This window comes from Lemur catta, chromosome 18 (assembly GCF_020740605.2).
Source record: "Lemur catta isolate mLemCat1 chromosome 18, mLemCat1.pri, whole genome shotgun sequence".
Taxonomy (NCBI): domain Eukaryota; kingdom Metazoa; phylum Chordata; class Mammalia; order Primates; family Lemuridae; genus Lemur; species Lemur catta.
In genome coordinates, this window is record NC_059145.1 from 3,623,695 (window position 1) to 3,648,558 (window position 24,864).

The following is a 24,864-nucleotide window of genomic DNA, read 5'->3' on the forward strand; positions in this document are numbered from 1 at the left end:
TAGGGCTGATGCTAAACCAAACCATAACCCTAACACTATCCTAGGGCTGATGCTAACCCTATCCCTAACCCTAACACTATCCTAGGGCGGATGCTAACCCTAACCCTAACCCTAACACTATCCTAGGGCTGATGCTAACCCTAACACTAACACTATCCTAGGGCGGATGCTAACCCTAACCCTAACCCTAACACTATCCTAGGGCTGATGCTAACCCTAACACTAACTCTAACACTATCTTAGGGCTGAGGCTAACCCTAAGCCTAACACTATCCTAGGGCTGATGCTAACCCTAACCCTAACACTATCCTAGGCCTGATGATAACCCTAACCCTAACCCTAACACTATCCTAGGGCTGATGCTAACCCAAACCCTAACACTATCCTAGGGCTGATGCTAACCCTAACCCTAACCCTAAAATTATCCTAGGGCTGATGCTAACCCTAACGCTAACCCTAACACTATCCTTGTACTGATGCTAACCCTAACCCTAACCCTAACACTATCCTAGGCCTGATGATAACCCTAACCCTAACCCTAACACTATCCTAGGGCTGATGCTAACCCTAACACTAACACTATCCTAGGGCGGATGCTATCCCTAACCCTAACCCTAACACTATCCTAGGGATGATGCTAACCCTAACACTAACCCTATCCTAGGGCTGATGCTAACCCTAACCCTAGCCCTAACACTATCCTAGGGCTGATGCTAACCCTAACCCTAACTCTAACACTATCTTAGGGCTGAGGCTAACCCTAACCCTAACACTATCCTACGGCTGATGCTAACCCTAACCCTAACCCTAACTCTATCCTAGGGCTGATGCTAACCCTAACCCTAACACTATCCTAGGGCTGATGCTAACCCTAACCCTAACCCTAACACTATCCTAGGGCTGATGGTAACCCTAACCCTAACACTATCCTAGGCCTGATGCTAACCCTAACCCTAACCCTAACACTATCCTAGGGCTGATGCTAACCCTAACCCTAACACTATCCTAGGCCTGATGATAACCCTAACCCTAACCCTAACACTATCCTAGGGCTGATGCTAACCCTAACCCTAACACTATCCTAGGGCTGATGCTAACCCTAACCCTAACCCTAAAATTATCCTAGGGCTGATGCTAACCTTAACGCTAACCCTAACACTACCCTTGAACTGATGCTAACCCTAACCCTAACCCTAACACTATCCTAGGCCTGATGATAACCCTAACCCTAACCCTAACACTATCCTAGGGTTTATGTTAACCCTAACCCTAACACTATCCTAGGGCTGATGCTAACCCTAACCCTAACACTATCCTAGGGCTGATGCTAACCCTAACCCTAACCCTAACACTATCCTAAGTCTGATGCTAACCCTAGCCCTCACACTATCCTAGGCCTGATGATAACCTTAACTTTAACCTTAACACTATCCTAGGGCTGATGCTAACCCTAACCCTAACCCTAACACTATCCTAGAGCTAATGCTAACCCTAACCCTAACACTATCCTAGGCCTGACGATAACCCTAACCCTAACCCTAACACTATCCTAGGGCTGATGCTAACCCTAACCCTAACACTATCCTAGGGCTGATGCTAACCCTAACCCTAACCCTAACACTATCCTAGGGCTGATGATAACACTAACCCTAACCCTAACACTATCCTAGGGCTGATGCTAACCCTAACCCTAACCCTAACACTATCCTAGGGCTGATGCTAACCCTAACACTAACAATATCCTAGGCCTGATGATATCCATAACCCTAAACCTAACACTATCCTAGGGCTGATGCTAACCCTAACCCTAACCCTAACACTATCCTAAGGCTGATTCTAACCGTAACCCTAACACTATCCTACGACTGATGCTAACCCTAACCCTTACCTTAACACTATCCTAGGGCTGATGCTAAACCTAACCATAAACCTAACACTATCCTAGGGCTGATGCTAACCCTATCCCTAACCCTAACACTATCCTAGGGCGGATGCTAACCCTAACCCTAACCCTAACACTATCGTAGGGCTGATGCTAACCCTAACCCTAACCCTAACACTATCCTAGGGCTGATGGTAACCCTAACCCTAACACTATCCTAGGCCTGATGCTAACCCTAACCCTAACCCTAACACTATCCTAGGGCTGATGCTAACCCTAACCCTAACACTATCCTAGGCCTGATGATAACCCTAACCCTAACCCTAACACTATCCTAGGGCTGATGCTAACCCTAACCCTAACACTATTCTAGGGCTGATGCTAACCCTAACCCTAACCCTAAAATTATCCTAGGGCTGATGCTAACCCTAACGCTAACCCTAACACTACCCTTGAACTGATGCTAACCCTAACCCTAACCCTAACACTATCCTAGGCCTGATGATAACCCTAACACTAACCCTAACACTATCCTAGGGTTTATGTTAACCCTAACCCTAACACTATCCTAGGGCTGATGCTAACCCTAACCCTAACACTATCCTAGGGCTGATGCTAACCCTAACCCTAACCCTAACACTATCCTAAGTCTGATGCTAACCCTAGCCCTCACACTATCCTGGGCCTGATGATAACCTTAACTTTAACCTTAACACTATCCTAGGGCTGATGCTAACCCTAACCCTAACCCTAACACTATCCTAGGGCTGATGTTAACCCTAACCCTAACACTATCCTAGGGCTGATGCTAACCCTAACCCTAAGCCTAACACTCTCCTAGGGCTGATGCTAACCCTAACCCTAACACTATCCTAGGCCTGATGCTAACCCTAACCCTAACACTATCCTAGGGCTGATGCTAACCCTAACCCTAATCCTAACACTATCCTAGGCCTGATGCTAACCCTATCCCTAACCCTAACACTCTCCTAGGGCTGAGGCTAACCCTAACCCTAACACTATCCTAGGGCTGATGCTAACCCTAAAACTAACACTATCCTAGGCCTGATGCTAACCCTATCCCTAACCCTAACACTCTCCTAGGGCTGAGGATAACTCTAACCCTAACCCTAACACTATCCTAGGTCTGATCCTAACCCTAAAACTAACACTATCCTAGGGCTGATGCTAACCCTAACCCTAACCCTAACACTATCCTAGGGCTGATGCTAACCCTAACCCTAACTCTAACACTATCTTAGGGCTGAGGCTAACCCTAACCCTAACACTATCCTACGGCTGATGCTAACCCTAACCCTAACCCTAACACTATCCTAGGGCTGATGCTAACCCTAACCCTAACACTATCCTAGGGCTGATGCTAACCCTAACCCTAACCCTAACACTATCCTAGGGCTGATGGTAACCCTAACCCTAACACTATCCTAGGCCTGATGCTAACCCTAACCCTAACCCTAACACTATCCTAGGGCTGATGCTAACCCTAACACTAACACTATCCTAGGCCTGATGATAACCCTAACCCTAACCCTAACACTATCCTAGGGCTGATGCTAACCCTAACCCTAACACTATCCAAGGGCTGATGCTAACCCTAACCCTAACCCTAAAATTATCCTAGGGCTGATGCTAACCCTAACGCTAACCCTAACACTACCCTTGAACTGATGCTAACCCTAACCCTAACCCTAACACTATCCTAGGCCTGATGATAACCCTAACCCTAACCCTAACACTATCCTAGGGCTGATGCTAACCCTAACCCTAACACTATCCTAGGGCTGATGCTAACCCTAACCCTAACCCTAACACTACCCTAAGTCTGATGCTAACCATAGCCCTCACACTATCCTAGGCCTGATGATAACCTTAACTTTAACCTTAACACTATCCTAGGGCTGATGCTAACCCTAACCCTAACCCTAACACTATCCTAGAGCTGATGCTAACCATAACCCTAACACTTACACTATCCTAGGGCTGAGGATAACCCTAACCCTAACCCTAACACTATCCTAGGTCTGATGCTAACCCTAAAACTAACACTATCCTAGGGCTGATGCTAACCCTAACCCTAACCCTAACACTATCCTAGGGCTGATGTTAACCCTAACCCTAACACTATCCTAGGGCTGATGCTAACCCTAACCCTAAGCCTAACACTCTCCTAGGGCTGATGCTAACCCTAACCCTAACACTATCCTAGGCCTGATGCTAACCCTAACCCTAAGCCTAACACTCTCCTAGGGCTGATGCTAACCCTAACCCTAACACTATCCTAGGCCTGATGCTAACCCTAACCCTAACACTATCCTAGGGCTGATGCTAACCCTAACCCTAATCCTAACACTATCCTAGGCCTGATGCTAACCCTATCCCTAACCCTAACACTCTCCTAGGGCTGAGGCTAACCCTAACCCTAACACTATCCTAGGGCTGATGCTAACCCTAACCCTAACCCTAACACTATCCTAGGGCTGATGCTAACACTAACCCTAACACTATCCTACGACTTATGCTAACCCTAACCCTTACCCTAACACTATCCTAGGGCTGATGCTAAACCTAACCATAACCCTAACACTATCCTAGGGCTTATGCTAACCCTATCCCTAACCCTAACACTATGCTAGGGCGGATGCTAACCCTAACCCTAACCCTAACACTATCCTAGGGCTGATGCTAACCCTAACACTAACACTATCCTAGGGCGGATGCTAACCCTAACGCTAACCCTAACACTATCCTAGGGCTGATGCTAACCCTAACACTAACTCTAACACTATCTTAGGGCTGAGGCTAACCCTAACCCTAACACTATCCTAGGGCTGATGCTAACCCTAACCCTAACACTATCCTAGGCCTGATGATAACCCTAACCCTAACCCTAACACTATCCTAGGGCTGATGCTAACCCTAACCCTAACACTATCCTAGGGCTGATGCTAAAACTAACCCTAACCCTAAAATTATCCTAGGGCTGATGCTAACCCTAACGCTAACCCTAACACTATCCTTGTACTGATGCTAACCCTAACCCTAACCCTAACACTATCCTAGGCCTGATGATAACCCTAACCCTAACCCTAACACTATCCTAGGGTTTATGTTAACCCTAACCCTAACACTATCCTAGGGCTGATGCTAACCCTAACCCTAACCCTAACACTATCCTAGGGCGGATGCTAACCCTAACCCTAACCCTAACACTATCCTAGGGCTGATGCTAACCCTAACCCTAACCCTTACACTATCATAGGGCTGATGCTAACCCTAACCCTAACTCTAACACTATCTTAGGGCTGAGGCTAACCCTAACCCAAACACTATCCTACGGCTGATGCTAACCCTAACACTAACACTATCCTAGGCCTGGTGCTAACCCTAAAACTAACCCTAACACTATCCTAGGGCTGAAGCTAACCCTAACCCTAATACTATCCTAGGGCTGATGCTAACCCTAACCCTAACCCTAACACCATCCTAGGGCTGATGCTACCCCTATCCCTAACCCTAACACTATGCTAGGGCTGATGCTAACCGTAACCCTAAGACTATCCTAGGCCTGATGCTAACCCTAACCCTAACACTTACACTATCCTAGGGCTGATGCTAACCCTAACCCTAACCCTAACACTATACTAGAGCTGATGCTAACCCTAACCCTAACCCTAACCCTAACCTTAATACTATCCTAGGGCTGATTCTAACCCTAACCCTAACCCTAACACTATCCTAGGGCTGATGCTAACCCTAACACTAACACTATCCTAGGGCTGATGCTAACCCAAACCCTAACCCTAACACTATCCTAGGGCTGATGCTAACATTAACCCTAAATCTAACACTATCCTAGGGCTGAGGCTAACCCTAACCCCAACACTATCCTACGGCTGATGCTAACGCTAACCCTAACCCTAACACTATCCTAGGGCTGATGCTAACCCTAACCCTAACACTATCCTAGGGCTGATGCTAACCCTAACCCTAACCCTAACACTATCCTAGGGCTGATGCTAACCCTAACGCTAACCCTAACACTATCCTTGAACTGATGCTAACCCTAACCCTAACCCTAACACTATCCTAGGCCTGATGATAACCCTAACCCTAACCCTAACACTATCCTAGGGTTTATGTTAACCCTAACCCTAACACTATCCTAGGGCTGATGCTAACCCTAACCCTAACCCTAACACTATCCTAGGGCGGATGTTAACCCTAACCCTAACCCTAACACTATCCTAGGGCTGATGCTAACCCTAACACTAGCACTATCCTAGGGCTGATGCTAACCCTAACCCTAACCCTAACACTATCCTAGGGCTGATGTTAACGCTAACCCTAACTCTAACACTATCTTAGGGGTGAGGCTAACCCTAACCCAAACACTATCCTACGGCTGATGCTAACCCTAACAGTAACCATAACACTATCTTAAGGCTGATGCTAACCCTAACACTAACACTATCCTAGGCCTGGTGCTAACCCTAACCCTAACCCTAACACTATCCTAGGGCTGGTGCTAACCCTAACCCTAATACTATCCTAGGGCTGATGCTAACCCTAAACCTAACCCTAACACCATCCTAGGGCTGATGCTAACCCTATCCCTAACCCTAACACTATACTAGGGCTGATGCTAACCCTAACCCTAAGACTATCCTAGGCCTGATGCTAACCCTAACCCTAACACTTACACTATCCTAGGGCTGATGCTAACCCTAACCCTAACCCTAACACTATCCTAGAGCTGATGCTAACCCTAACCCTAACCCTAACCCTAACCTTAATACTATCCTAGGGCTGATGCTAACCCTAACCCTAACCCTAACACTATCCTAGGGCTGATGCTAACCCTAACACTAACACTATCCTAGGGCTGATGCTACCCCAAACCCTAACCCTAACACTATCGTAGGGCTGATGCTAACACTAACCCTAAATCTAACACTATCCTAGGGCTGATTCTAACCCTAACCCTAATAATATCCTAGGGCTGATGCTAACCCTAACCCTTACCCTAACACTATCCTAGGGCTGATGCTAAACCTAACCATAACCCTAACACTATCCTAGGGCTGATGCTAACCCTATCCCTAACCCTAACACTTTCCTAGGGCGGATGCTAACCCTAACCCGAACCATAACACTATCCTAGAGCTGATGCTAACCCTAACCCTAACACTATCCTAGGCCTGATGATAACCCTAACCCTAACCCTAACACTATCCTAGAGCTGATGCTAACCCTAACCCTAACACTATCCTAGGGCTGATGCTAACCCTAACACTAACACTATCCTAGGGCTGATGCTAACCCTTACCCTAACTCTAACACTATCCTAGGGCTGATGCTAACCCTAACCCTAACACTATCCTAGGCCTGATGCTAACCCTAACCCTAACCGTAACACTATCCTAGAGCTGATGCTATCCCTAACCCTAACACTATCCTAGGCCTGATGATAACACTAACCCTAACCCTAACACTATCCTAGGGCTGATGCTAACCCTAACCCTAACACTATCCTAGGGCTGATGCTAACCCTAACCCTAACACTAACACTATCCTAGGGCTAATGCTAACCCTAACACTAACCCTAACACTATCCTTGAACTGATGCTAACCCTAACCCTAACCCTAACACTATCCTAGGCCTGATGATAACCCTAACCCTAACCCTAACACTATCCTAGGGTTTATGTTAACCCTAACCCTAACACTATCCTAGGGCTGATGCTAACCCTAACCCTAACCCTAACACTATCCTAGGGCGGATGCTAACCCTAACCCTAACCCTAACACTATCCTAGGGCTGATGCTAACCCTAACCCTAACACTATCCTAGGGCTGATGCTAACCCTAACCCTAACTCTAACACTATCTTAGGGCTGAGGCTAACCCTAACCCAAACACTAACACTATCCTAGGGCTGATGCTAACCCTAACCCTAACCCTAACACTATCCTAGGGCTGATGCTAACCCAAACACTAACAATATCCTAGGCCTGACGATATCCATAACCCTAAACCTAACACTATCCTAGGGCTGATGCTAACCCTAACCCTAACCCTTACACTATCCTAGGGCTGATTCTAACCGTAACTCTAACACTATCCTAGGCATGATGCTAACCCAAACCCTAACCCTAACACTATCCTAGGGCTGGTGCTAAACCTAACCATAACCCTAACACTATCCTAGGGCTGATGCTAACCCTATCCCTAACCCTAACACTATCCTAGGGCGGATGCTAACCCTAACCCTAACCCTAACACTATCCTAGGGCTGATGCTAAACCTAACACTAACACTATCCTAGGGCTGATGCTAACCCTAACCCTAACCCTAACACTATCCTACGGCTGATGCTAACCCTAACACTAACCCTAACACTATCCTAGGGCTGCTGCTAATCCTAAGCCTAACACTATCCTAGGCCTGATGCTAACCCTAACCCTAACCCTAACACTATCCTAGGCCTGATGCTAACCCTATCCCTAACCCTAACACTCTCCTAGGGCTGAGGCTAACCCTAACCCTAACCCTAACACTATCCTAGGGCTGATGCTAACCCTAACGCTAAGCCTAACACTATCCTTGAATTGATGCTAACCCTAACCCTAACCCTAAAACTATCCTAGGCCTGATGATATCCCTAACCCTAACCCTAACGCTATCCTAGGGTTTATGTTAAACCTAACCCTAACACTATCCTAGGGCTGATGCTAACCCTAAACCTAACCCTAACACTATCCTAGGGCTGATGCTAACCCTAACACTAACACTATCCTAGGGCTGATGCTAACCCTAACACTAACCCTAACACTATCCCAGGGCTGATGCTAACCCTAACCATAACTCTAACACTATCTTAGGGCTGAGGCTAACCCTAACCCTAACACTATCCTAGGGCGGACGCTAACCCTAACCCTAACCCTAACACTATCCTAGGGCTGATGCTAACCCTAACACTAACACTATCCTAGGGCTGATGCTAACCATAACCCTAACCCTAACACTATCCTAGGGCTGATGCTAACCCTAACCCTAACACTATTCTAGGCCTGATGCTAACCCTAAACCTAACACTTACACTATCCTAGGGCTGATGCTAACCCTAACCCTAACCCTAACACTATCCTAGGTCTGATGCTAACCCTAAACCTAACACTATCCTAGGGCTGATGCTAACCCTAACCCTAACCCTAACACTATCCTAGGGCTGATGTTAACCCTAACCCTAACACTATCCTAGGGCTGATGCTAACCCTAACCCTAACCCTAACACTCTCCTAGGGCTGATGCTAACCGTAACCCTAACACTCTCCTAGGCCTGATGCTAACCCTAACCCTAACACTATCCTAGGGTTGATGCTAACCCTAACCCTAACACTATCCTAGGGCTGATGCTTACCCTAACCCTAACCCTAACACTATCCTAGGCCTGATGCTAACCCTATCCCTAACCATAACACTCTCCTACGGCTGAGGCTCACCCTAACCCTAACACTATCCTAGGGCTGATGCTAACCCTAACCCTAACCCTAACACTATCCTAGGGTTGATGCTAACCCTAACACTAACACTATCCTAGGGCTGATGCTAACCCTAACCCTAACAAAACACTATCCTAGGGCTGATGCTAACCCTAACCCTAACACCATCCTAGGGCTGATGCTAACCATAACCCTAACCCTAACACTATCCTAGGGCTGATGCTAACCCTAACCCTAACACTATCCTAGGGCTGATGCTAACCCTAACCCTAACACTATCCTAGGGCTGATGCTAACCCTAACCCTAACACTATCCTAGGGCTGATGCTAACCCTAACCCTAACCCTAACACTATCCTAGGGCTGATGCTAACCCTAACCCTAACACTATCTTGGGCTGATGCTAACCCTAACCCTAACCCTAACACTATCCTAGGGCTGATTCTAACCCTAACCCTAACCCTAACACTATCCTAGAGCTGATGCTAACGCTAACCCTAACCCTAACCTTAACCCTAATACTATCCTGGGGCTGATTCTAACCCTAACCCTACCCCCAACACTATCCTAGCGCTGATGCTAACCCTAACACTAACACTATCCTAGGGCTGATGCTAACCCTAACCCTAACCCTAACACTATCCTAGGGCTGATGCTAACACTAACCCTAACTCTAACACTATCCTAGGGCTGAAGCTAACCCTAACCCTAACACTATCCTACGGCTGATGCTAACCCCAAAGCTAACCCTAACACTATCCTAAGGCTGATGCTAACACTAACACTAACACTATCCTAGGCCTGGTGCTAACCCTAACCCTAACCCTAACACTATCCTAGGGCTGATGCTAACCCTAACCCTAATAATATCCTAGGGCTGATGCTAACCCTAACCCTAACCTTAACACTATCCTAGGGCTGATGCTAACCCTAACCCTAACCCTAACACTATCCTAGGGCTGATGCTAACCCTAACCCTAACTCTAACACTATCCTAGGGCTGATGCTAACCCTAACCCTAACAATATCCTAGGCCTGATGATATCCCTAACCCTAAACCTAACACTATCCTAGGGCTGATGCTAACCCTAACCCTAACCCTAACACTATCCTAGGGCTGATTCTAACCGTAGCCCTAACACTATCCTAGGTCTGATGCTGACCCTAACCCTAACCCTAACACTATCCTAGGCCTGATGCTAACCCTATCCCTAACCATAACACTCTCGTAGGGCTGAGGCTAACCCTAACACTAACACTATCCTAGGGCTGATGCTAACCCTAACCCTAACCCTAACACTATCCTAGGGCTGATGCTAACCCTAAACCTAACCCTAACACTATCCTAGGGTTAATGCTCACCTTAACCCTAACACTATCCTAGGGCTGATGCTAACCCTAACCCTAACAAAACACTATCCTAGGACTGATGCTAACCCTAACCCTAACACTATCCTAGGGCTGATGCTAACCCTAACGCTAAGCCTAACACTATCCTTGAACTGATGCTAACCCTAACCCTAACCCTAACACTATCCTAGGCCTGATGATAACCCTAACCCTAACCCTAACACTATCCTAGGGTTTATGTTAACCCTAACCCTAACACTATCCTAGGGCTGATGCTAACCCTAACCCTAACCCTAACACTATCCTAGGGCTGATGCTAACCCTAACACTAACACTATCCTAGGGCTGATGCTAACCCTAACCCTAACCGTAACACTATCCTAGGGCTGATGCTAACAGTAACCCTAACTCTAACACCATCTAAGGGCTGAGGCTAACCCTAACCCTAACACTATCCTAGGGCAGACGCTAACCCTAACCCTAACCCTAACACTATCCTAGGGCTGATGCTAACCCTAACACTAACACTATCCTAGGGCTGATGCTAACCCTAACCCTAACCCTAACACTATCCTAGGTCAGATGCTAACCCTAAACCTAACACTATCCTAGGGCTGATGCTAACCCTAACCCTAACCCTAACACTATCCTAGGGCTGATGTTTACCCTAACCCTAACACTATCCTAGGGCTGATGCTAACCCTAACCATAACCCTAACACTCTCCTAGGGCTGATGCTAACCGTAACCCTAACACTATCCTAGGCCTGATGCTAACCCTAACCCTAACACTATCCTAGGGTTGATGCTAACCCTAACCCTAACACTATCCTTGGGCTGATGCTTACCCTAACCCTAACCCTAACACTATCCTAGGCCTGATGCTAACCCTATCCCTAACCATAACACTCTCCTAGGGCTGAGGCTAACCCTAACCCTAACACTATCCTAGGGCTGATGATAACCCTAACCCTAACCCTAACACTATCCTAGGGTTGATGCTAACCCTAACACTAACACTATCCTAGGGCTGATGCTAACCCTAACCCTAACAAAACACTATCCTAGGGCTGATGCTAACCCTAACCCTAACACCATCCTAGGGCTGATGCTAACCCTAACCCTAACCCTAACACTAAACTAGGGCTGATGCTAACCCTAACCCTAACACTATCCTAGGGCTGATGCTAACCCTAACCCTAACCCTAACACTATCCTAGGGCTGATGCTATCCCTAACCCTAACACTATCCTAGGGCTGATGCTAACCCTAACCCTAACCCTAACACTATCCTAGGGCTGATGCTAACCCTAACCCTAACACTATCCTAGGGCTGATGCTAACCCTAACCCTAACCCTAACACTATCCTAGGGCTGATTCTAACCCTAACCCTAACCCTAACACTATCCTAGAGCTGATGCTAACGCTAACCCTAACCCTAACCCTAACCCTAATACTATCCTGGGGCTGATGCTAACCCTAACCCTAACCCTAACACTCTCCTAGGGCTGATGCTAACCGTAACCCTAACACTCTCCTAGGCCTGATGCTAACCCTAACCCTAACACTATCCTAGGGTTGATGCTAACCCTAACCCTAACACTATCCTAGGGCTGATGCTTACCCTAACCCTAACCCTAACACTATCCTAGGCCTGATGCTAACCCTATCCCTAACCATAACACTCTCCTACGGCTGAGGCTAACCCTAACCCTAACACTATCCTAGGGCTGATGCTAACCCTAACCCTAACCCTAACACTATCCTAGGGTTGATGCTAACCCTAAGACTAACACTATCCTAGGGCTGATGCTAACCCTAACCCTAACAAAACACTATCCTAGGGCTGATGCTAACCCTAACCCTAACACCATCCTAGGGCTGATGCTAACCATAACCCTAACCCTAACACTATCCTAGGGCTGATGCTAACCCTAACCCTAACACTATCCTAGGGCTGATGCTAACCCTAACCCTAACCCTAACACTATCCTAGGGCTGATGCTAACCCTAACCCTAACACTATCCTAGGGCTGATGCTAACCCTAACCCTAACCCTAACACTATCCTAGGGCTGATGCTAACCCTAACCCTAACACTATCCTAGGGCTGATGCTAACCCTAACCCTAACCCTAACACTATCCTAGGGCTGATTCTAACCCTAACCCTAACCCTAACACTATCCTAGAGCTGATGCTAACGCTAACCCTAACCCTAACCCTAACCCTAATACTATCCTGGGGCTGATGCTAACCCTAACCCTACCCCCACCACTATCCTAGCGCTGATGCTAACCCTAACACTAACACTATCCTAGGGCTGATGCTAACCCTAACCCTAACCCTAACACTATCCTAGGGCTGATGCTAACACTAACCCTAATTCTAACACTATCCTAGGGCTGAGGCTAACCCTAACCCTAACACTATCCTACGGCTGATGCTAACCCCAAATCTAACCCTAACACTATCCTAAGGCTGATGCTAACACTAACACTAACACTATCCTAGGCCTGGTGCTAACCCTAACCCTAACCCTAACACTATCCTAGGGCTGATGCTAACCCTAACCCTAATAATATCCTAGGGCTGATGCTAACCCTAACCCTAACCTTAACACTATCCTAGGGCTGATGCTAACCCTAACCCTAACCCTAACACTATCCTAGGGCTGATGCTAACCCTAACCCTAACTCTAACACTATCCTAGGGCTGATGCTAACCCTAACCCTAACAATATCCTAGGCCTGATGATATCCCTAACCCTAAACCTAACACTATCCTAGGGCTGATGCTAACCCTAACCCTAACCCTAACACTATCCTAGGGCTGATTCTAACCGTAGCCCTAACACTATCCTAGGTCTGATGCTGACCCTAACCCTAACCCTAACACTATCCTAGGCCTGATGCTAACCCTATCCCTAACCATAACACTCTCCTAGGGCTGAGGCTAACCCTAACACTAACACTATCCTAGGGCTGATGCTAACCCTAACCCTAACCCTAACACTATCCTAGGGCTGATGCTAACCCTAAACCTAACCCTAACACTATCCTAGGGTTAATGCTCACCTTAACCCTAACACTATCCTAGGGCTGATGCTAACCCTAACCCTAACAAAACACTATCCTAGGACTGATGCTAACCCTAACCCTAACACTATCCTAGGGCTGATGCTAACCCTAACGCTAAGCCTAACACTATCCTTGAACTGATGCTAACCCTAACCCTAACCCTAACACTATCCTAGGCCTGATGATAACCCTAACCCTAACCCTAACACTATCCTAGGGTTTATGTTAACCCTAACCCTAACACTATCCTAGGGCTGATGCTAACCCTAACCCTAACCCTAACACTATCCTAGGGCTGATGCTAACCCTAACACTAACACTATCCTAGGGCTGATGCTAACCCTAACCCTAACCCTAACACTATCCTAGGGCTGATGCTAACCCTAACCCTAACTCTAACACTATCTTAGGGCTGAGGCTAACCCTAACCCTAACAGTATCCTAGGGCGGACGCTAACCCTAACCCTAACCCTAACACTATCCTAGGGCTGATGCTAACCCTAACACTAACACTATCCTAGGGCTGATGCTAACCCTAACCCTAACCCTAACACTATCCTAGGTCTGATGCTAACCCTAAACCTAACATTATCCTAGGGCTGATGCTAACCCTAACCCTAACCCTAACACTATCCTAGGGCTGATGTTAACCCTAACCCTAACACTATCCTAGGGCTGATGCTAACCCTAACCCTAACCCTAACACTCTCCTAGGGCTGATGCTAACCGTAACCCTAACACTATCCTAGGCCTGATGCTAACCCTAACCCTAACACTATCCTAGGGTTGATGCTAACCCTAACCCTAACACTATCCTAGGGCTGATGCTTACCCTAACCCTAACCCTAACACTATCCTAGGCCTGATGCTAACCCTATCCCTAACCATAACACTCTCCTAGGGCTGAGGCTAACCCTAACCCTAACACTATCCTAGGGCTGATGCTAACCCTAACCCTAACCCTAACACTATCCTAGGGTTGATGCTAACCCTAACACTAACACTATCCTAGGGCTGATGCTAACCCTAACCCTAAAAAAACACTATCCTAGGGCTGATGCTAACCCTAACCCTAACACCATCCTAGGGCTGATGCTAACCCTAACCCTAACCCTAACACTATCCTAGGGCTGATGCTAACCCTAACCCTAACACTATCCTAGGGCTGATGCTAACCCTAACCCTAACCCTAACACTATCCTAGGGCTGATGCTAACCCTAACCCTAACACTATCCTAGGGCTGATGCTAACCCTAACCCTAACCCTAACACTATCCTAGGGCTGATGCTAACCCTAACCCTAACACTATCCTAGGGCTGATGCTAACCCTAACCCTAACCCTAACACTATCCTAGGGCTGATTCTAACCCTAACCCTAACCCTAACACTATCCTTGAGCTGATGCTAACGCTAACCCTAACCCTAACCCTAACCCTAATACTATCCTAGGGCTGATGCTAACCCTAACCCTACCCCCAACACTATCCTAGCGCTGATGCTAACCCTAACACTAACACTATCCTAGGGCTGAGGCTAACCCTAACCCTAACCCTAACACTATCCTCGGGCTGATGCTAACACTAACCCTAACTCTAACACTATCCTAGGGCTGAGGCTAACCCTAACCCTAACACTATCCTACGGCTGATGCTAACCCCAAAGCTAACCCTAACACTATCCTAAGGCTGATGCTAACACTAACACTAACACTATCCTAGGCCTGGTGCTAACCCTAACCCTAACCCTAACACTATCCTAGGGCTGATGCTAACCCTAACCCTAATAATATCCTAGGGCTGATGCTAACCCTAACCCTAACCTTAACACTATCCTAGGGCTGATGCTAACCCTAACCCTAACTCTAACACTATCCTAGGGCTGATGCTAACCCTAACCCTAACAATATCCTAGGCCTGATGATATCCCTAACCCTAAACCTAACACTATCCTAGGGCTGATGCTAACCCTAACCCTAACCCTAACACTATCCTAGGGCTGATTCTAACCGTAGCCCTAACACTATCCTAGGTCTGATGCTGACCCTAACCCTAACCCTAACACTATCCTAGGCCTGATGCTAACCCTATCCCTAACCATAACACTCTCCTAGGGCTGAGGCTAACCCTAACACTAACACTATCCTAGGGCTGATGCTAACCCTAACCCTAACCCTAACACTATCCTAGGGCTGATGCTAACCCTAACCCTAACCCTAACACTATCCTAGGGTTTATGCTCACCTTAACCCTAACACTATCCTAGGGCTGATGCTAACCCTAACCCTAACAAAACACTATCCTAGGACTGATGCTAACCCTAACCCTAACACTATCCTAGGGCTGATGCTAACCCTAACCCTAACCCTAACACTATTCTAGGGCTGATGCTAACCATAACCCTAACACTATCCTAGGGCTGAGGCTAACCCTAACCCTAACCCTAACCCTAATACTATCCTAGGGCTGATGCTAACCCTAACCCTACCCCCAACACTATCCTAGCGCTGATGCTAACCCTAACACTAACACTATCCTAGGGGTGATGCTAACCCTAACCCTAACCCTAACACTATCCTAGGGCTGATGCTAACACTAACCCTAACTCTAACACTATCCTAGGGCTGAGGCTAACCCTAACCCTAACACTATCCTACGGCTGATGCTAACCCCAAAGCTAACCCTAACACTATCCTAAGGCTGATGCTAACACTAACACTAACACTATCCTAGGCCTGGTGCTAACCCTAACCCTAACCCTAACACTATCCTAGGGCTGATGCTAACCCTAACCCTAATAATATCCTAGGGCTGATGCTAACCCTAACCCTAACCTTAACACTATCCTAGGGCTGATGCTAACCCTAACCCTAACCCTAACACTATCCTAGGGCTGATGCTAACCCTAACCCTAACTCTAACACTATCCTAGGGCTGATGCTAACCCTAACCCTAACAATATCCTAGGCCTGATGATATCCCTAACCCTAAACCTAACACTATCCTAGGGCTGATGCTAACCCTAACCCTAACCCTAACACTATCCTAGGGCTGATTCTAACCGTAGCCCTAACACTATCCTAGGTCTGATGCTGACCCTAACCCTAACCCTAACACTATCCTAGGCCTGATGCTAACCCTATCCCTAACCATAACACTCTCCTAGGGCTGAGGCTAACCCTAACACTAACACTATCCTAGAGCTGATGCTAACCCTAACCCTAACCCTAACACTATCCTAGGGCTGATGCTAACCCTAACCCTAACCCTAACACTATCCTAGGGTTGATGCTCACCTTAACCCTAACACTATCCTAGGGCTGATGCTAACCCTAACCCTAACAAAACACTATCCTAGGACTGATGCTAACCCTAACCCTAACACTATCCTAGGGCTGATGCTAACCCTAACTCTAAGCCTAACACTATCCTTGAACTGATGCTAACCCTAACCCTAACCGTAACACTATCCTAGGCCTGATGATAACCCTAACCCTAACCCTAACACTATCCTAGGGTTTATGTTAACCCTAACCCTAACACTATCCTAGGGCTGATGCTAACCCTAACCCTAACCCTAAAACTATCCTAGGGCTGATGCTAACCCTAACACTAACACTATCCTAGGGCTGATGCTAACCCTAACCCTAACCCTAACACTATCCTAGGGCTGATGCTAACCCTAACCCTAACAATATTCTAGGCCTGATGCTAACCCTAAACCTAACACTTACACTATCCTAGGGCTGATGCTAACCCAAACCCTAACCCTAACACTGTCCTAGGTCTGATGCTAACCCTAAACCTAACACTATCCTAGGGCTGATGCTAACCCTAACCCTAACCCTAACACTATCCTAGGGCTGATGTTAACCCTAACCCTAACACTATCCTAGGGCTGATGCTAACCCTAACCCTAACCCTAACACTCTCCTAGGGCTGATGCTAACCGTAACCCTAACACTATCCTAGGCCTGATGCTAACCCTAACCCTAACACTATCCTAGGGTTGATGCTAACCCTAACCCTAACACTATCCTAGGGCTGATGCTTACCCTAACCCTAACCCTAACACTATCCTAGGCCTGATGCTAACCCTATCCCTAACCATAACACTCTCCTACGGCTGAGGCTAACCCTAACCCTAACACTATCCTAGGGCTGATGCTAACCCTAACCCTAACCCTAACACTATCCTAGGGTTGATGCTAACCCTAAGACTAACACTATCCTAGGGCTGATGCTAACCCTAACCCTAACAAAACACTATCCTAGGGCTGATGCTAACCCTAACCCTAACACCATCCTAGGGCTGATGCTAACCATAACCCTAACCCTAACACTATCCTAGGGCTGATGCTAACCCTAACCCTAACACTATCCTAGGGCTGATGCTAACCCTAACCCTAACCCTAACACTATCCTAGGGCTGATGCTAACCCTAACCCTAACACTATCCTAGGGCTGATGCTAACCCTAACCCTAACCCTAACACTATCCTAGGGCTGATGCTAACCCTAACCCTAACACTATCCTAGGGCTGATGCTAACCCTAACCCTAACCCTAACACTATCCTAGGGCTGATTCTAACCCTAACCCTAACCCTAACACTATCCTAGAGCTGATGCTAACGCTAACCCTAACCCTAACCCTAACCCTAATACTATCCTGGGGCTGATGCTAACCCTAACCCTACCCCCACCACTATCCTAGCGCTGATGCTAACCCTAACACTAACACTATCCTAGGGCTGATGCTAACCCTAACCCTAACCCTAACACTATCCTAGGGCTGATGCTAACACTAACCCTAATTCTAACACTATCCTAGGGCTGAGGCTAACCCTAACCCTAACACTATCCTACGGCTGATGCTAACCCCAAATCTAACCCTAACACTATCCTAAGGCTGATGCTAACACTAACACTAACACTATCCTAGGCCTGGTGCTAACCCTAACCCTAACCCTAACACTATCCTAGGGCTGATGCTAACCCTAACCCTAATAATATCCTAGGGCTGATGCTAACCCTAACCCTAACCTTAACACTATCCTAGGGCTGATGCTAACCCTAACCCTAACCCTAACACTATCCTAGGGCTGATGCTAACCCTAACCCTAACTCTAACACTATCCTAGGGCTGATGCTAACCCTAACCCTAACAATATCCTAGGCCTGATGATATCCCTAACCCTAAACCTAACACTATCCTAGGGCTGATGCTAACCCTAACCCTAACCCTAACACTATCCTAGGGCTGATTCTAACCGTAGCCCTAACACTATCCTAGGTCTGATGCTGACCCTAACCCTAACCCTAACACTATCCTAGGCCTGATGCTAACCCTATCCCTAACCATAACACTCTCCTAGGGCTGAGGCTAACCCTAACACTAACACTATCCTAGGGCTGATGCTAACCCTAACCCTAACCCTAACACTATCCTAGGGCTGATGCTAACCCTAAACCTAACCCTAACACTATCCTAGGGTTAATGCTCACCTTAACCCTAACACTATCCTAGGGCTGATGCTAACCCTAACCCTAACAAAACACTATCCTAGGACTGATGCTAACCCTAACCCTAACACTATCCTAGGGCTGATGCTAACCCTAACGCTAAGCCTAACACTATCCTTGAACTGATGCTAACCCTAACCCTAACCCTAACACTATCCTAGGCCTGATGATAACCCTAACCCTAACCCTAACACTATCCTAGGGTTTATGTTAACCCTAACCCTAACACTATCCTAGGGCTGATGCTAACCCTAACCCTAACCCTAACACTATCCTAGGGCTGATGCTAACCCTAACACTAACACTATCCTAGGGCTGATGCTAACCCTAACCCTAACCCTAACACTATCCTAGGGCTGATGCTAACCCTAACCCTAACTCTAACACTATCTTAGGGCTGAGGCTAACCCTAACCCTAACAGTATCCTAGGGCGGACGCTAACCCTAACCCTAACCCTAACACTATCCTAGGGCTGATGCTAACCCTAACACTAACACTATCCTAGGGCTGATGCTAACCCTAACCCTAACCCTAACACTATCCTAGGTCTGATGCTAACCCTAAACCTAACATTATCCTAGGGCTGATGCTAACCCTAACCCTAACCCTAACACTATCCTAGGGCTGATGTTAACCCTAACCCTAACACTATCCTAGGGCTGATGCTAACCCTAACCCTAACCCTAACACTCTCCTAGGGCTGATGCTAACCGTAACCCTAACACTATCCTAGGCCTGATGCTAACCCTAACCCTAACACTATCCTAGGGTTGATGCTAACCCTAACCCTAACACTATCCTAGGGCTGATGCTTACCCTAACCCTAACCCTAACACTATCCTAGGCCTGATGCTAACCCTATCCCTAACCATAACACTCTCCTAGGGCTGAGGCTAACCCTAACCCTAACACTATCCTAGGGCTGATGCTAACCCTAACCCTAACCCTAACACTATCCTAGGGTTGATGCTAACCCTAACACTAACACTATCCTAGGGCTGATGCTAACCCTAACCCTAAAAAAACACTATCCTAGGGCTGATGCTAACCCTAACCCTAACACCATCCTAGGGCTGATGCTAACCCTAACCCTAACCCTAACACTATCCTAGGGCTGATGCTAACCCTAACCCTAACACTATCCTAGGGCTGATGCTAACCCTAACCCTAACCCTAACACTATCCTAGGGCTGATGCTAACCCTAACCCTAACACTATCCTAGGGCTGATGCTAACCCTAACCCTAACCCTAACACTATCCTAGGGCTGATGCTAACCCTAACCCTAACACTATCCTAGGGCTGATGCTAACCCTAACCCTAACCCTAACACTATCCTAGGGCTGATTCTAACCCTAACCCTAACCCTAACACTATCCTTGAGCTGATGCTAACGCTAACCCTAACCCTAACCCTAACCCTAATACTATCCTAGGGCTGATGCTAACCCTAACCCTACCCCCAACACTATCCTAGCGCTGATGCTAACCCTAACACTAACACTATCCTAGGGCTGAGGCTAACCCTAACCCTAACCCTAACACTATCCTCGGGCTGATGCTAACACTAACCCTAACTCTAACACTATCCTAGGGCTGAGGCTAACCCTAACCCTAACACTATCCTACGGCTGATGCTAACCCCAAAGCTAACCCTAACACTATCCTAAGGCTGATGCTAACACTAACACTAACACTATCCTAGGCCTGGTGCTAACCCTAACCCTAACCCTAACACTATCCTAGGGCTGATGCTAACCCTAACCCTAATAATATCCTAGGGCTGATGCTAACCCTAACCCTAACCTTAACACTATCCTAGGGCTGATGCTAACCCTAACCCTAACCCTAACACTATCCTAGGGCTGATGCTAACCCTAACCCTAACTCTAACACTATCCTAGGGCTGATGCTAACCCTAACCCTAACAATATCCTAGGCCTGATGATATCCCTAACCCTAAACCTAACACTATCCTAGGGCTGATGCTAACCCTAACCCTAACCCTAACACTATCCTAGGGCTGATTCTAACCGTAGCCCTAACACTATCCTAGGTCTGATGCTGACCCTAACCCTAACCCTAACACTATCCTAGGCCTGATGCTAACCCTATCCCTAACCATAACACTCTCCTAGGGCTGAGGCTAACCCTAACACTAACACTATCCTAGGGCTGATGCTAACCCTAACCCTAACCCTAACACTATCCTAGGGCTGATGCTAACCCTAACCCTAACCCTAACACTATCCTAGGGTTTATGCTCACCTTAACCCTAACACTATCCTAGGGCTGATGCTAACCCTAACCCTAACAAAACACTATCCTAGGACTGATGCTAACCCTAACCCTAACACTATCCTAGGGCTGATGCTAACCCTAACCCTAACCCTAACACTATTCTAGGGCTGATGCTAACCATAACCCTAACACTATCCTAGGGCTGAGGCTAACCCTAACCCTAACCCTAACCCTAATACTATCCTAGGGCTGATGCTAACCCTAACCCTACCCCCAACACTATCCTAGCGCTGATGCTAACCCTAACACTAACACTATCCTAGGGGTGATGCTAACCCTAACCCTAACCCTAACACTATCCTAGGGCTGATGCTAACACTAACCCTAACTCTAACACTATCCTAGGGCTGAGGCTAACCCTAACCCTAACACTATCCTACGGCTGATGCTAACCCCAAAGCTAACCCTAACACTATCCTAAGGCTGATGCTAACACTAACACTAACACTATCCTAGGCCTGGTGCTAACCCTAACCCTAACCCTAACACTATCCTAGGGCTGATGCTAACCCTAACCCTAATAATATCCTAGGGCTGATGCTAACCCTAACCCTAACCTTAACACTATCCTAGGGCTGATGCTAACCCTAACCCTAACCCTAACACTATCCTAGGGCTGATGCTAACCCTAACCCTAACTCTAACACTATCCTAGGGCTGATGCTAACCCTAACCCTAACAATATCCTAGGCCTGATGATATCCCTAACCCTAAACCTAACACTATCCTAGGGCTGATGCTAACCCTAACCCTAACCCTAACACTATCCTAGGGCTGATTCTAACCGTAGCCCTAACACTATCCTAGGTCTGATGCTGACCCTAACCCTAACCCTAACACTATCCTAGGCCTGATGCTAACCCTATCCCTAACCATAACACTCTCCTAGGGCTGAGGCTAACCCTAACACTAACACTATCCTAGAGCTGATGCTAACCCTAACCCTAACCCTAACACTATCCTAGGGCTGATGCTAACCGTAACCCTAACCCTAACACTATCCTAGGGTTGATGCTCACCTTAACCCTAACACTATCCTAGGGCTGATGCTAACCCTAACCCTAACAAAACACTATCCTAGGACTGATGCTAACCCTAACCCTAACACTATCCTAGGGCTGATGCTAACCCTAACTCTAAGCCTAACACTATCCTTGAACTGATGCTAACCCTAACCCTAACCGTAACACTATCCTAGGCCTGATGATAACCCTAACCCTAACCCTAACACTATCCTAGGGTTTATGTTAACCCTAACCCTAACACTATCCTAGGGCTGATGCTAACCCTAACCCTAACCCTAAAACTATCCTAGGGCTGATGCTAACCCTAACACTAACACTATCCTAGGGCTGATGCTAACCCTAACCCTAACCCTAACACTATCCTAGGGCTGATGCTAACCCTAACCCTAACAATATTCTAGGCCTGATGCTAACCCTAAACCTAACACTTACACTATCCTAGGGCTGATGCTAACCCAAACCCTAACCCTAACACTGTCCTAGGTCTGATGCTAACCCTAAACCTAACACTATCCTAGGGCTGATGCTAACCCTAACCCTAACCCTAACACTATCCTAGGGCTGATGTTAACCCTAACCCTAACACTATCCTAGGGCTGATGCTAACCCTAACCCTAACCCTAACACTCTCCTAGGGCTGATGCTAACCGTAACCCTAACACTATCCTAGGCCTGATGCTAACCCTAACCCTAACACTATCCTAGGGTTGATGCTAACCCTAACCCTAACACTATCCTAGGGCTGATGCTTACCCTAACCCTAACCCTAACACTATCCTAGGCCTGATGCTAACCCTATCCCTAACCATAACACTCTCCTAGGGCTGAGGCTAACCCTAACCCTAACACTATCCTAGGGCTGATGCTAACCCTAACCCTAACCCTAACACTATCCTAGGGTTGATGCTAACCCTAACACTAACACTATCCTAGGGCTGATGCTAACCCTAACCCTAACAATATCCTAGGCCTGATGATATCCCTAACCCTAAACCTAACACTATCCTAGGGCTGATGCTAACCCTAACCCTAACCCTAACACTATCCTAGGGCTGATGCTAACCCTAACCCTAACCCTAACACTATCCTAGGGCTGATGCTAACCCTAACACTAACACTATCCTAGGGCTGATGCTAACCCTAACCCTAACCCTAACACTATCCTAGGGCTGATGCTAACCCTAACCCTAACAATATTCTAGGCCTGATGCTAACCCTAAACCTAACACTTACACTATCCTAGGGCTGATGCTAACCCAAACCCTAACCCTAACACTGTCCTAGGTCTGATGCTAACCCTAAACCTAACACTATCCTAGGGCTGATGCTAACCCTAACCCTAACCCTAACACTATCCTAGGGCTGATGTTAACCCTAACCCTAACACTATCCTAGGGCTGATGCTAACCCTAACCCTAACCCTAACACTCTCCTAGGGCTGATGCTAACCGTAACCCTAACACTATCCTAGGCCTGATGCTAACCCTAACCCTAACACTATCCTAGGGTTGATGCTAACCCTAACCCTAACACTATCCTAGGGCTGATGCTTACCCTAACCCTAACCCTAACACTATCCTAGGCCTGATGCTAACCCTATCCCTAACCATAACACTCTCCTAGGGCTGAGGCTAACCCTAACCCTAACACTATCCTAGGGCTGATGCTAACCCTAACCCTAACCCTAACACTATCCTAGGGTTGATGCTAACCCTAACACTAACACTATCCTAGGGCTGATGCTAACCCTAACCCTAACAATATCCTAGGCCTGATGATATCCCTAACCCTAAACCTAACACTATCCTAGGGCTGATGCTAACCCTAACCCTAACACTATTCTAGGCCTGATGCTAACCCTAACCCTAACACTATCCTAGGGCTGATGCTTATCCTAACCCTAACGGTAACACTATCCTAGGCCTGATGCTAACCCTATCCCTAACCATAACACTCTCCTAGGGCTGAGGCTAACCCTAACCCTAACACTATCCTAGGGCTGATGCTAACCCTAACCCTAACCCTAACACTATCCTTGGGATGATGCTAACCCTAACACTAACACTATCCTAGGGCTGATGCTAACCCTAACCCTAACAAAACACTATCCTAGGACTGATGCTAACCCTAACCCTAACACTATCCTAGGGCTGATGCTAACCCTAACCCTAACCCTAACACTATCCTT